Source organism: Falco biarmicus, chromosome 1 (genome assembly GCF_023638135.1).
Source record: "Falco biarmicus isolate bFalBia1 chromosome 1, bFalBia1.pri, whole genome shotgun sequence".
Lineage (NCBI taxonomy): Eukaryota > Metazoa > Chordata > Aves > Falconiformes > Falconidae > Falco > Falco biarmicus.
Window position 1 is genome coordinate 806585 of NC_079288.1, and position 15886 is coordinate 822470.

Here is a 15886-nt window from a genome sequence, read left to right on the forward strand (position 1 = left end):
ACCGCCGAGCCGGGCGGAGCGCGCCCCGGAGCCCCATTCCACGCGAATTCCCTGAGTGCGTGGACAACCCCCCGCACCCTCGGGGCGGCCGGTCCCGGGTTCCCGATCCGCCCAGCCGCACGGTTCGGCTCCGGGCTTCTCCCGACCCGGTCCCATACCCCCATACCCGAGCCGGGCGGGAAAATGATTCCCTCCACCCGTGGCTGAACGGAGCCAGGATGAGCCTAGGGGCAAATTCACGGCTCCCCGGGCCGGTGCCGGGCTGTCCCGGCGGGGCGGGCGCGGACCCGGGGACCCCGCGGCACCGCCGGCCCCGGCCCGGCCCTGGGCTGGGGGGCACCGTCGCCGGCTCGCTGCCTTTTCGTTTCCGAGCAGCTCGGGGCGAAGCGGGGAGGCAGCGACTGGCCCCGGGCTGCGGCACCTGCACCCCACAGGGGAGGGGTCGACCGGGGCAAGACCGGCGCCCCCAGGACTGAGCACGAGCCCGGCGACGGGGTCATACAAGGAGCTGCGGTCACGCGTGGGCTGGCTGCTGGTGGGACTGACCCGCGCGCGTTTCCCACCTCTTTCCCTCGGGCACCGCGCTGCCGTGCGCCCTTGACCCCCCGTTGTCCTCAATGCCACCGGGGCTGCTGCCGCCGGAGCCGCGGAGGCGACCACTGTCCGGAGCGCAGAGGTACCCGGTCGGGGAAGGGGAGATCTCCGGGGGCGCCCGAGCAGTGGTGTCCTCGCGGAGCTCCTCCTTCGCACTCCCCGCAGCCCAGGAATTCCCGTGCCGAAGAATTTTTTTCGTGTCGACTTGTTTAACATCGAATTCAGGTCCGGGCAGGGCTTCCCCGGCGGCTCCGGACGCGCCGGCGCCTAGTGCTGCCGGGGAAAGGCAGCGTGCCCCGGTAGGCATGGATCGGGCCCGGCGGACCCCGGCAGGGCACCGGGCCCGGCTGCTGCCCCTTCTGCTGGGACCGGCGGGGCTGACCGGGACGCTGAGGGCGAGCTCGGCGCGGCCGGACCCAGCGGGAGCAGGGAGGGGGCAGCCAGAAGGGGAGAGTACAGGCAGGTTATGTTTGGTGGGCAGCTGGGACAGGGAGGACCGGGGAGGTTCCACAGGGCAGGCAGCTCCCTTCGGGACAGCCGCCGAGCATCACTCTGCGCGGATGCGGAGCGGTCCGCACTTCGCCCCCCGCGCAGCGGTGCGGCCCCCCGCCCATCCCGGAGCTTTCCCCTGGCCGAGATGCCCCCATCCAGGTGCCCGGCGCTGTTCTTACTCCTCCGGGGCTCGGGATGGAGCCTTCGCGGTAGCGGTCGGTCCCCTGCGGGACACGCTCCGCGGGGCCTCCGTCCCAGGCTGCGATGGCCGCACCACGCCGAGCACCCCGGCCCGGGCTGGGGCAGTGGGTCCTGGGCAGAACCGCTTCTCTCCGCGCAGTTGGTCGTTATTCCCCGCTTAACGGCGCCTTGGCCAGCCGACGAGGTGACCGCACCGGGAAGACGCAGCCCAGCGCCGCAGCCGGGCCGCGCCGCCGCCCGGTACCGAGCCGAGTATCCGCCGGGCAGCCGGGCCCGGGGTGGCGGTGCTGAAGGACAGCAGCGACCCCGCCGACCGGGGCGACCAAGCCCCGGCTGCCGCCCTCCAGCCCGGCCCCGCCCGGGTTCGCCCCCCGGGGGCGGGCGCGGGGAGCGGCGGGCGCGGCGGCGGGCCCGGCCCGGGCTTGTCCCTAGGGTGCCGCACGCAAACGCGATGCTTCCCGGCGCGGCCCCGCCGGCCCGATTAATTCCAGGTGCCTTCCATAGGTGGCACCGTCCTACTGGAAATGGCGGCCGCGGCCGGCGCTCAGCCCTAGGCGCTCCCACCGCCCCCGGAGGGCACTGCCGCTCTCGGGACCCCCACACACACCGCGGGCTTCAGCAGGGTGAAGCGCCCGCAGGAGGCCCCGTGAGCTGAGCCAGGCCCCGGGGCGGTGCGGGGGCTCTCCCTTGTGCGGTCCCCACGGGGGAAAGCAGCCGCCGTCATCTCCCGAATCACACGCCCGCGAACCGTTGGAGAGCCACCCGCGTCGGCCTTGCGCATGGGAGCCTCCCCACGCGTGTCCCCGCAGCCACCGGTGCACCCTCCCCGGTGGGGCCCGCGGGGACGGCGCACCCCAAGCACACCCCCTGCGCCGGCCAGGCTGAGCGGCGGAAGCCCCACGGGGTCCCCCTGCGGGGAGCGCCAACGGGGGACCCCAAGCGCCGACCGCCGAGCGCCCGCTCCCCGCGTCCCAGGCGTGAGCTGCCCGTCGCTTCCGGCCCCGGGGCCGCCCCCTGCAGCCGCGCAGCTCCGCGGGTCTCAGCGCAACCCCCGTGCGAGGAAAGTGCCGCTCCCGGAGGCGGGGCGCGGGGGGGCAGCGCTTTATCGCACCGCTCCAGGCTGCGAGCACTCTGCACAAAAGACCTTTTGTTTCCGGGGTTTCTGAATTTGCTGATTATTTCTAGGAACATAACTACGAGTTGTTTGCAGAGGAGGGCGAAGGAGCAACCGAGCGAGCGCTGCGTCGGGCCAGCAAACCTGAACATTTCGGGGTGTTTCCCCCACCGCTCCCAACCTCCCGTTTAACTGGCGCTACTCCGTCCCACCCGCGCTGCTGCCCACGTCGGTGCCGCGCTGCTCGGCCCGCAAGGACGGCAGAAGGACGAATCTGCTCCCTCGCGGCTCCGGCTGCAGCGGCCACGGAAGCGCCGCGAGTGGGCTGGCACCGTCCGACGGCCCCGCCGTGGCGGAACGGACCGCGGTGCCCGACCGCGCGGGTTCCGCCGGGGGAGAGCTCAGCCAAGGTGTGACAGATGACATGGGGTACGATGCAACTGCTCGGCCTTGCCCCTGCCCCTGTCCTCGACGCTGCCCTGCTCTGTCCCTGCCCGTCCCTGGCTGCCCGCGCTCGGCTCCGCCGCTCCGCTTTTAACAAAAGCAATTAGAGGTGAAGCGCGGTCCATTTGCATTCCACCTAATGACCGCCGGCGGCTTCCCCCGGGCGGGGGGCAGCATCTGCGGCGGCACCCGGCCCGCTGCGGAGGGCAGCGCCGGCCCTGGTCCCCGTCCGCCCCGTCCCGCCGCCACGGTCCCGCCCACACCGCACAAGGTAGATGCTGTATTTAGGTTCATGCCCTTATATGGCGATGAGCGCGGCGCCCCGCGGACGGCGCGCACCATATAAGGAAGCGGTGCCAGAGCCCGGGGTGAGCTGGTGAGCGCTCATTGGCCCGTCGGTATCGCAGCAACCAGCTCTCACGAGTGGAACGGCCCCGCGGGGGGTGGCGAGGGGGCCGCGGGGCCGAGACCCCCCGGGGGCGAGGGGACGGAGCTGACCCCCCCCACTCCCACGAGTGACCCCCGCTACACCGGAACTCCGTGCCCCGCCCGGCTCCCCGGTGCTGCCTCACTGCCCCGCCCCGCCCCGGGGCTCCGGGCCGAGCCGGCGGCCGCACACTGCCGGAGGAGGGGGCGCAGCGCCGTCTTCCGTGGGCACCGACGGCAGGAGGGAGCCCACCGTGTTCCCGAAGTGCGGCGGGACCGCCGGTCCCTGCCGTGTCGCCGTAACGCGGGTCACAGAGAAGACCATGTCCGTCCCACCCGCGGCGGCGGAGCGCTCGGCGGGGATGAGGCGGCGGCGGGGCAGAGGGGTCCCAGCGGGGCCGCGGGCCAGCACAGACGGCCGGACGGCGTGGTCCCCGCACAACCCCGTTCCGCGCCGCCGAGCGACGACACGGGGCCATGTGCGGGGCAGGGGAAGCGGGGAGCCGTGGCGCTGCGCGGACACGGGTGACCCGCATACGGGGCACACAGACCGGGGGGCTTCGCTGTGCCTTGCCGCAGCCCGGCGGTGGGCAGCCCTGTGGGGCCGGGCCCCCGCGGAGGTGGACGGGCGGGGCTGAGCCTGGGGGGGACTTTCCCGGTAGGCACCGGCGACCCTCGCACCGTGCGTGGCAGGAACGGCGCTTTCAACGCACGCGGGCTGCGCGCACCCCCGGCGCGGCAAAGCGCTTTCCCACGTCCAGGCGTCCCGGTGCGGGCCGGTCGCGACAGCCCGCCCCGACCCCCCCGCGGCCGCCCTCCCGCGGGGGAAGGACCACCCCGGCCCGGCTTCCCACACGCGTGGTTTTGGGACGACCCGTCGCCCCGCGCGAAAGCCACCGGTGGGGCGCGACCCCCCGGCTGCGCAAGGGAGAGGCAGCGCAGGCGCCCGCCGCGCACCCACGCGTGTCCGCTCGGGCCCCGCGGGCGGGCGCCGGGAGGCCGCCGCCGTGGCGGGCGTGGAGCGGTGAGACGGCGTGGGACCGCGGGTCCGAGTTTTCGTTGCAGCTTCGCTGCGAATCCGGTGCCGTGGCCGAGCCGCGTCCGCGCAACGCCGCGTCCACCCGCCCGCGCTCCCGCCCGGCTTTTATTTTATTTATTTTTATCGTTTCTTTCGGGGTATTTATTTAAGTTTTATTTTAAACTGGGCGCTTCGGGAGTGGCGGCGGGGCACCTCCGGCGAAGCGGGCTCCGGGAGGGTGACCGGACCGCCCCCCCGCTGCGCCGCCCCCGGGCTCGGAGCCGCCCCTGCCCTCCTCCTCGGCGGGCACCGGGCGGGGGCTGCCGGCACGTGCCGTCCCGGCGCCGCGGGGAGTCAGGCGCGATCGGGGCGGGCAGCCCCTCGCCCCCCCACCGTGCCGCAGGTGAGGCCTCACCGGGGAGGCTCCGCTCCAGCCGCCGGGCCCCGCCGTACCGCGGAGCCTCTGGCCGCGCCCCGGGCCGCCTGCCCCGGGGCTCGCCGGGGGGGGGGGCGCGGCCGGCGGGGAGGGCTGCGCTGCTTCCTTGCCGTCGCCGTCGTTCTTTCTCCCCCCGCCACCCCCCCCACCCCCCACCCCCCCCATGGCAGGATTCAGCGGGCTCCGCCGAGCAGCCATTTTCTGCAGCTGCGTCTCCACCGGAGCTCTGCCGGGCGGCGGGGCCGGGCGGCGGCATAGCCCGGGGGGGGCCCCCGCCCTACTGCCTGCCGCCGACACGGACGCCCTGAGCCCGGCTGGACGGTTCCGGGGCCGGGCGGGCTGCGCTGCAGGGCTTGCAGTGACAATCCCACCCTTTCCCCGCCATTTTGTTACCGTGCTGGCGTTTTCCCAAAGCAGAGACAGAGCGAGAGCCTTGGGAACGGGCCCCCGTTGTGTCGGGGCGGGCGGCCCCCCCAGCCCGGGGCCCCGGTTCCCCTCCGCCCCTGCGGCGCCGCACCTGGCAGCGGAGCAGGTCCCGGGACGCCCGGCCGCCGGCGGCTCCTTCCCACTGGGATCGCCCCGCTCCCCTTGGCGCCCCGCGCACGCGGCAGCCACGGGTCGTGGCTGGCTGTGTCCACGCGGTACCCAGTCACGCAGGGCTGGCATCAGTCTCCGGGCCGCGGTCCCCAGGCGAGGGAGCCCGGAGCGCGGTCACCAGCCTCCCTTCCCAATGGGCCGGGGACGCGGGGCTGGTCGCCTCCCTTCACCCGCCCCACGGGCATCGCAAGTGCCCCGACGGCCGGGGGGACACCGTGCCGTCGCGCAGGGGCCGCGCCGAGGCCGAGCCGCCCGGTTCAACGCCCTTTAGCTCTGCTCGGTCCCGGTGGGGGCTCCCCGCGGGACCAGCCCAACCGCCCTCGTGGGAAGCCCGTGGGGACGACGCGGGCCAGTGCGTGCCCCACGCGAGACCGGACGGCCCGGCGGGGCGCCCACCCCGGCCAACCCGGCGGGGAGGGCGACGCGGGGGGAGGGAGGCGGCCGGGACGAGCCGCGGAGCTGTGCTGGCGACGCGGGGTCGGGTAGGCAGGACGGCGGATGCCCCGACGGGGCGGGCCGGTCCCTCCACCCGCGCGGCGGTTGATGAACGCCGATGACAGACACCAGCCAGGGGACACAGAGGGTGGGTGCGTGTCCCTCGCCCCACGGCAGCATTCCCGGGCCGGGGGCAGGGGGAAGAGCTCGGTTGTGGCACGACGGGGGAGACCCCAGCGCCCCGACGACTGCAGATGCCTCGTACGAGCGGGAGCGGAGCGCGGCGGGGCCGGTCCGTGCTCCGGGTTGGGCCTCCGGAGCCGAGCGGCAGCGGAGGGCGGAGAAGGGAGCGGGGAAGGAGGGGGCTCCTGCAGTGCTGCAATGCAGCGCCGCGCCGAGAGCCCAGCCCGCCGGCCCGGCAGCGCTCCGCCGCCCCACCACTGCTGCAATGCAGGTGTGAGCCCCGCGCCGCGTCGGGCTGAACCGGGCCGGGCCAGGCGTCCCCTGCCGCGCCGGGCCGCCCCGTGCCGCAACCGGCCCGGGCTTCGGCTCTCCCCCCCTTTCTCGTCCCCGTTTCGTTTTCCTCCCGCTCCTGCCGGGACCGCGGTACGTTTCCTCCCCGGCGGGTGTCGCCGGGACCTCCCGCTCACGCAGTGTTTGCCGAGGGGGAGGGGGGCCCTCATCCCACCCGCGGCGCTGGACGCCCGCGGGCCACGCCAGCAGTCGCCCCGGCCCTCCCAGCTCCCCGGCTTCTCGCTGCGGCTCCCCCCGATGCCGGGACGGCTGCGAAGCTCCCCAGTGCCGCAGCGACTCGGGGCGGGTCCCCGGTCGCTGCCCTGCTCCGCTCCAGCTTCTCCTGGGGAAAACTGTCCCTCTCCCCACCCTACCTCCGGGCCGCCTCCCCGGGGCCCCCCACCCTCACCGTCCCCACTCTGCCCTGCCTGCAGTCCCGCTGCAAAGAGCGCTGCGAGTCCTACACGGGACCCCAGGCATACGCAGGGTCCCACCTCCCCTCCACTTCCCCGCGGCTGGCGTTTGACACTTGGACGCACCACGGGGCCACGCAGCACCGCACATGCGTGTGGGGGCACCCGGGAGGGGGGAGCCCCGCGCTGCAGCCGCCTGCCCCGAGCCGCAGCCGCTCGGGGTGCCCCGACCCCCGCTCCGCTCGGGATGCGCCGCGGCCGGCGCCCGGGGAGGGGCTGCGGGGGGCTGTGTGGCCACGGCTGTCAGCGAAACACTCCAGTGCCCCGGGGAGAAGGAATTAATCTTACAAAAGTCACAGCCGATAAGGGTACAAACCCAGCAGGACAAGGAGGATCACAGGGGTGCATAAAATAACCGGGGCCGTCGGGCACGTTAAAACGGGGGGATCAGTATAAATCCCCCACTGCCCGTCCTTGTCCCGCAGGCTGTGGGTTACACCCCTTGCAATTCTGAATCCTGCCGTAGCAGCCTGGGGCTCAATGGCAGCGCATCTCTCCAAGCGATGCCAAGCAGCCGCGATTTTTGCCCTTCCCACCTGGATTATTATTTTTTTTTTTTTTTCCTGACACCGTGTAGATGGCACCGCATTCCAGCTCCAGCTACTGCTGGTGCGGACTTCAGCCGATGGATCCTGTTGTGTCTTCATTTACTAGATGAAAGCTCGTCTGAGTCTCTCAATGTCTTCCCTGTGTAGTGGTTTTCGGGCTCATCAAAACGTCCTTAACCTTGCCTTCGAGACGCCCAGCAGCCCCACCGCCTCCGGCTTCTGGGGCTCTCCACGCCCTCACGGCATCCCTCTGCCTCTTTTTCCACTCCTCTCCAATATTTCAGTATCTCTTTTAAGCTACCGGAGCCTGTTAACACGGAAAGTGGGCTCACCAGTGCCACACACCGAGGCAGTACCGCCAGCCTGCGCGGCCGCCAGCATCCCCTGCGGACCCGGGGAGCCCGCGGCGCCGGCAGCGCTGGCCCCGGCCCCCCAGTCTCACACGGCCCCGCGACGGGCGCGGCTGCGGCCGGTGCCCGGTGGCACGGCGGGGGCCGAGAGGGCGGCTGTGGGCGATGGCTCTTGCCCCGAAGGTTTGGATTTGAACTTCTCCGGGCAGGCTGATCACCGAAGAGGGATGGATGCGGGTACAGAGCGATCCCTGCCCGCAAACCCCGGCGGTGCCGGCGGGGCAGCGGCTCCCGGCCGGCGCCTCCCAGCCCCCCCAAGGGGGTTCAGCCCCCGGCCCCTCCTGCTCGCGGTCCCTCTCTAGGTGAAGGGTAGCGGGTAGCGCTTTGGGAGCCCACCCCGCACCGGCGGGGAAAGGTCCCCTGCTCCCCCCCCCCGGGACGGCTGCATCCCGCAGCCCCGCACCAAACGGCTGCCGGGCTGGTTCTCTGCCACCACCCTCCCGTCATCGCATTCTCTTTTGCAGTTCAGCGCCTCGCAGGACACGCTCCCAGAGCCTCCCACACAGATTCCCCGTCTCTTGGAAAGGTAGCTCGCACCGAGCCGTGCCGGGCTCTCCCCAGCACACCCCCCCGCCGCCCCGGGGGCACGGCTGTTTAGGGCCTCCCCGTGCCACCTCCCGCCTCGGAGCGCCGCTTCGCTGCCTGAGCACAGGCTATGCTGCTGCGGGCAGCAAATTCTCAGTTACGGGGAATGGAGGGTGCACAAGGCAAAGGTAAAATTGCCTTTCCGGGGAAAGAAAAAAAGAGTTAAGCCTCTTAGTCCGAAACCAGAAAAGACAATGCCACGGCCAAGAGTTATTTGTCACATACTCAGGCGAGAGATGGAAGGAATTTCTGTGATAATGCTCTTCTCTACTCAGCCGTTGCTGCTGAACCACAAATTGCTGCTTGCAGCACAAAATATGGAAATGTGATACATTAGATTAGATGTCTTCTTGTTGGGTCTCTCTGCGCTGCGTTTGCTAGGAGTTATTTCTGAGTCCCGAGAGTTAAAGCCTCTTCAAGAAGCAGAGCATCAAACACTGAGAAAGTGGGTCTGCTTCAGGTTGCAGGGGTACAGAAATTAAAACCATCAGGAAAGCAGATACCGTGCAGTGACTGAAGAATTTTTCAAAGCGAAGAGGGACGACCAGGGAGGGCTCTTCCCACCCCTGGTTAAAAATGGCTCAGGGTCAGGTTGAGCCGTTAAACTCAAGATAAGACATCTCATTCCACCAGCCAGCCGGGGAGAGCTGAGGCACCTCTGGTGTCTAAGCGCCACATCGTCTTCTCTGCAGAACCCACGATGAATGTCCCTGTTTTATCTGTTGCCGGTGACTTCATGTGCCAGAAGGACACAGGCGGAGGAAGGATAGTGTCACGGCCGGACCCAATGCGCGCAGTGGGCAGCGGCTGTAAAATACATTCCTGATGTTAAAATGACAGCCTGGCTTGCACCGCACTGCAAAATGGATGGGTACATTCAGGGACAACGTTGCATCCTTCATTTTTCAAGCCATGTGGAATTACTAACATATGTGAAAATAACGTTTACTAGCCTATGTGAAAATTACCATTTAATTTGTGCTTTGAGATGCTCCGGTGCCTCCCCGATACCGAACAAACCTTCCCTCTCCCAAGCTTGTGTTTGGTATTTAAAAGAACCTGACGCTCCGTTTTTTTTTTTTTTTTTAAGCTAAAATAGAAATTATTTCCTTTCTCAGGTCCTTGTGACTGTGAGCTTTGAGCAGCTCCACCAGCAGTGACTTGTGGAGTGCATCCCCCTCTGCGGCACCAGTCGTGGGAACGGGCGTCCTCCCCTCGGGAAGCAGGAGATGGAGAGACGCCAGCGCCGAGACCCACAAATTCAGTGCCAAGAAGGACAAAAAAAACCAAACCCCAAAACAACCCAACCAAAACCCAAACGCAATCCCCCCCGCCCCATCTTCTGAGATCACGCTGTCCAGGCTTACACAAAGGGCATTTTCCAGCTTTCCTCGCCGCTCCCCCCAGCGCCGGGGCGGGCCGGGGAGCGCTGCCCGCCGCCCGCCGCCCCGGTTCTCCCGGTGCAGTTCTGCCTGCCCCTTTCCCAGCATGCCTGCTGGGGTTAACCCTTGCCGCATGGCAGAGCCCACGCCTGCAGCCGAGCGTGGCCATTTTAGCCCGCAGGCTCGGCCCCCCTCCCCGCGGAGGGCAGCACCGCTCCTCCCTCCCCCCGGGGCCAGCTTCTTGCCCTCCGAGGTGGCTGAGGGCAGATCCTGCCTCGGGGCTGGGTGGTACTGCCCACGCGGTATGACATGGCCCCACGGAGCATCACCCTGGCTGGGCCCTCCAGGAGCCGGGGCTGCCCCGCACACGGCCACCCCGAGCACCGGGCCGCGGGGAAACCCGGAGTCTGAATTTCCACCCTGCCCTCTGCTGCTCTTGGAACAGCTCGTGGGCTGCAGTTTTCCATCTTTAGCTTCAGCCCAGAGGTAACTTTTGAAGTTTGAGTCATCCTGGTTTTCCTATTCTTGTGCTTCACGAATGAGCGCAGCACAGTTCCCACGGGGGCATCAGCGAGGGGGAAAGGGGCAACCCCAGCGACCCAGGGCTCTTCTCTGGACACAGCCCCAGGCGGGGGCAGGTTGTTCCTTCTGGAAGCTCATTTCACAGCTGTTACCCAACACCACCACTCCTCGTGCTGTACATCCCAGGCTCATCCCCACTGCAGAAGACCTGAGTGTCCAGTGGCTTCCCAGGAGACCAGGAGATGTGGCTTTACATTGGCACAACAAGAATTTTTTGCTCAGCCCAGTCTTTATATCCAACATTACATATGCATTTGCTAAAGCTTCCATCAGCTCAGACTCTCCGTTCAGGCTGCCTGCTAATGCATCTTGTGATAATATCTAACCCGTTTTAACTTACTTTCTCTGTCTGTAGGACTTCTTTGCCCTGCCTGCTACAGCACAGCAGCAGTATCTCCTAAAGGTTTAGGTTATTCCCTTTCTCACTTCCAACTAAGCACTTCTGACTGAAGCACGCCTATATCCCAGAAACTGCGTCCACACTTGGGCCATGGCAATGTAGAAACTGTTTGGAAAATGGGAATGCAGCCATACCCCACTTCCCAGTACCTCTCTGGGACAGAGAGCCTGTCACACTAGTGGAGCTCTGCCTTGGCAGCTTTGCTGGGTCAGGATCTGTCATCCCAACTGGTGCCAGTGCCATCCCTTGCATAAGGGTCCTGGTATTTGATGGAGATGCTGGAGGATCTGGCAGCTGATGATTCAGTTTCCTTCTCTCTCCACCCTTAAACCCCATGGGCCCGCTCTCAGCAGGGTCAGCCAGGGATGGCCACGCCGAAGTCATGACTCCTGGGATTCAGGGTGCTTCCTACTAGGCTGCGCTGCATTACACAGTGTGTTTTATATGCCTGCTCGTTCGATAAAAATAAATCTTCATGTTTGCAGTTTGCTTTAAACTACATCAAGGTGTCAGCTGAACTGACGGCTCCCTCTGAGAAACGACTTCAGTAGGTGCCAGCAAATTGCTCCCGGGTGAGCCTGGGATCTTGCCCTGCGATGGGAGGCACTGGCAGGTCCCAGCTCGAGGGCAGGAGACCCTGGCCGCCCTCAGCCCCTGCCAGTGCCTGCCCCGAACTGTCATTGTTACAAAGACCCTCATTTCTCTCGCATTTGCACCCAAAGGTCTGCCACACAGTAATACCCTTCCAGTGTCCATGAGATTCCACACGCCAGCACAGGCCCAGGGATGACTCCGACAAGCAGCTACACCACCAGGGACCCTCCTCCCTTCCAGTCCCTCCCAGCACAGCACCTGGCTGCAGCCACCACGGCCCCTCTCCCACATCATCTGTTCCCCTCCCTGTCACTCCCTGCAGCAATCAGGGGGTCCCTCCCTGGGAGCACAGTGAGGGGGGCCCAGGACCTGAGCCCTCATCTCCTCCATCCAGCACCTTGCTCACACAGTTGGTCTTCCTTGCCACACTGATGCTGCCCAAGGCTGGGCTATGCTGCAGAGCTGCGTTTCCATCAGACATGGCTGGTGGCAGCCACCTCGTGAACATGTGAACTGCTTCATTTTGTCTTTATTGGGATTCTCGCCAGCTCAGGGTGCAGGCAGGAGCTTTTCTGGGCACAGGGGACCCCTGCAGCTGCTCACCGAGGTTCTGGTAGTGTGTGGAGATGGTTTGGGCTGTGCCTGGCACTATGGAGCCTTTTTCCTCTTCTGGTGCAAACGTAAACAGAGCAGTGTCCTTGCGGTCGTCTCCTCCCAACACAGATCTTGCATGAATCTGGGCTGAATCCAAATGATCTTATCTGTAGAGGAGAGGGAGGATTTCCTAGCGCCAGGCATTTTCTTCAAACTTCAAACCAGAGGCAGCTCTGTGGGATGGGGGAGGTGAGTGGGCTCGGAGATGGGGCAGAACTGGAGGAAGCCCCCTCGCTGGCCCCCTAGCCCAGCTGCCCTGGTTTGGGGGGGTGGGGGGGTGGGCTGCTGCACACTGGTCTCACCCTACTGCAGCTGCTTTCCGAGGTAGAGGGACACCAGCTCCACCAAAAAGCCAGCAGAAAAGCTTTGGTGGCAGGCCTCTGCTGCTGGACCAGTCCCGTTGGATGCAGTTTTAGTTAAAATGGTTTATAGCGGCAAACGCATGCACGGCCGAGCTGTACAGCTCTCACTGTGCTCCAAGGGATAGGCTGGGAAAAATGCAGCCTGAACAGTGGGCTTCCCCCCCAGCAACGTGACCATGAATGCTTTACCTTGTTGCTGGGTTCTCCAACGGGGGAGAGATGCTGAGGCCACCGCATTCAGCAAAGTGACACAGTCAGCTCCTGACATTGCATAGTGAAATGAGAAAAGAATGGGAAAAATAAAGGAAAGCCATCACGAAATGGATGCAATGACTGCCTGGAGGAGCTGCCCCCCACCCACACATGAGCAAAAGCACTGAGTGCCCCAACTGTGTGGGAAATCCACTGCTTCCCACTGCATACAGCCACTTACGCCTCCTGCTCTTCTCCAGGGAGGAGCTCCTCCCCCCTTCCCAGTCTGGACCTGGAAGTCTCCCAGTCCCCATGAGGCTGTTTCTTGTTCTGATTAAAACCCATCAGCTCCATGTATTTAACATCCTTCTCCTTAACAGCATCCTCACCCCAGAGATGCAACCTCTTCTACTGAGCCCCAGGGCCCACCCTGCCAACTGCCCCATGGCCATCCCCTGGGGACGGAGTTTCTGTCACCTCCTGTGGAATCACACCACATCTGCTGAAACTACACAGTGCCATGGCAATCGATGGTGATGGAGCTCAGTGAAGGGAGGGCTGGTGGCTGGATTCCACCCAAGCACCAGTGCGGGCACTGGAACCACTGTGTCTGGGGAGGGGAGAACCTGAAAGCAGCTTTACAGCACAAATTTGCTGTCCCTCCTCTCAGCACAACCATGTATATAGATGGATGCATCATACCCTTTCAGAAGAGCTGAAATATGAACACAGATTCTCTTTTTAAATCAGCAAATGTTTGTCTGGAATAAATCCAAACCAAGCAGAGGTTAACGCATTCCTGGGAAATACATTAAATACAGTGCACACCAGTCTTCCTAATGGAGCACGGTGACGCTCCATCTCGTCCTGGATCACTTTGATATCCATTGTAAGTCATAGTGGACTTCACATTAATTTGCTCAGTAACAGGCATTTAGGTTTGATGCACTTAATACGGAAAGAGAGTGGTATGAGTAAGTAATTCATATCCTAAACACTTAATCTTTCCCAGCCAATTGGCACAAAGCAAGGGGAGGGTGTATCTTTTAAACCAGTGACTACTTATCGCACCTTTCACTGCACAGGAAGCTGCTGGAGTTGTGATAAACATGATCAAACTATTAAACTAAGAAATATCTGGCTATGTGGTTTCCGGGAAATGGTGCCTCAAACAAACCACAGCTACTGCCAGCAAAGAATGTTTCAGGTGCTTCCACGGCTCATGGAGCGGCGGTGGGCGCAGAAAGCACACACTCAGAGGAACATTGTTTCCCTAAAAACTGGCAACACAATACAATCAATTTTCAAAAATGTTAACGAGCTAAGCTAACTGTAAACCTGCAACCAGTTATTAATTGCCAAGAGTCTCACCCACCTACAGACTAGAGAAGGAAGCAGCCGAGCCAGCTCACGACAGCAGCAGCGATGCTCAGGCTTTGGCCAGGAGCCTGCAAGCCCACATCTAAATAGACACATCCTACTATTTGTGAGAATCCCTGTTGGTTTCATCTACCTTTGCCTGCCTAAGGAAAAAGTTCTCCTTTTGCAGCCACCCTGCCCCAGAGCAAGCCCATCTGAACAGCCCCACTCCTGGACTGGCTCCTGCCGCTGTCTGTCGAGCGGCACTTCCCCTTTCATAAATTACATTTTGCATTCTGAGCATGCGTCTCCTCTTCCATGCCATTTTTGTTTTCAGATAACCATTAGCTTAATTAATCAAGGGAAATGCATAATTTCTGATTGTCTGCTCTGCCAGCTACGCCTGGGATGGCAGGGAAATGCTTCCCACCAAACCATCCCTGGGCATCCCCCTGGCATGGGCTGGGGTTCACCTGCATAGCCCACAGGTTCCTTCCCTGACATCAGCTCTTCAGCACCCTTCACCACCGCTGCCTCTGCCCGTCACTCACATGGCCCCAGCGACATGTAGTGTTGATTAAAATCCTCTTAAGATTCAGCACAGCTCACAGGGAAAATGTTGATTGAGTTCACCTATTTCCGCTTGCTCTCCATGCACGTACAATCAGAGTTTGAGGTCTCCATACAAGCAGGTGAAAATCACAGGCACTACACATATTGCAGAAGTTTCCACTGACTTTGGAGCATCAGCTGAAACAAGAGATAACGGAGCTGTTGGTATTGTCCTTGCCCACACTAACAACTTTAACCAGGTATCTGGGATGGAGCCATCTTTCTGCTGGAAGCTCCCAGAAGCCATTCCTACTACCACATGAGCACACCGAGTAGCAGACCTGAGCTACACCAGACCAAAACCAACATCTGCGACAGTGGTGTCTGCAGTTGGGATTGTTCCACTTGGATACAGGCCTCCACAGCTGCCCCAGCTGAGAAAATAGCATCCACACTTTCAGTGGTTGCGTTTCCTTTGATTTATCCCAACCTGCCTTAGAAAAGTGCTCTGGCTCTGGCACAGGAACATCTGTAGGCAAGGCTTGGGCTGACCCAGCAAACAAGCCCCAGCAGATGAGACCTAGCTGGATGCTGCCCCACCTTTCTGTGGATGCCACATAAATCCTCAGGATTTACAAAGGAACAGTTGCCAAGCTGACTTCTGAAATTTATTTACATAAAATGAAGTCTGGGATAACTAGGTGGCCCAGAAGCGGGCAGCACTAGATGGAGGGGCTTATTTTTGCTTTGGGAATAGCACTGCCACACACCCAGACAGATAGATGCCATGCCACAGCAGCACCCAGGCACAGAGCCCACAGGGTGCTCCCCACCCCCTGGACTCACACACAGCTGGGGCAACTCACCCATGTCTTCAGGTAGCTCCAGTATAACCGCAGGGTCCACCTCACCCAAGCCAATTAATTCTGCTTCTCACAAGCTTGAAGCTCTTGCCCATGCACATTAATGTGCCACCAACAACAGTATTTCAACTAAGATCTTTTCTGGAAGAGAAATCAAAGCAAAAGCCCAACACAAAAAAGGCTGGCAACTGAGCCAGTTTGGCAAGCGTGAGGTTCAGGGGCAGTTACTGTATGAGCACTTGGCTCTGCTTGGGAATGTTACAGAGGATCCCGGGGAAGCGGGGACGGAGCATGGTACCTCAGCCACATGCAGGTGGACTCCACGGACTTGCCGCTAGGCTGCTACTGTTGCGTGAGCCATTTTGTAAAGAATTAGCCCTGCACTGTATTTTCAGTGGACTCTAGCAATTATTAACCTAGTTCAGAGACATCTGCAGGCTTTTTTTGATGAATTTGGACCATCCTCCTTTCTGGAGAAGTTCAACATCTCATTTAACAGCGATCCTGCCCAATGCTGGGGATAACACCACTGGGGGGGCAGCATCAGCGTGAGAGGCAGCCATCGCCCATCCACTGCAGCCACATTCCCAGAAGCCTTCCAGCTTTCTCACCACAGACCTCACGCAGCCTGTTTTGCTCCGGAGAAACCCAGCCCTGCCT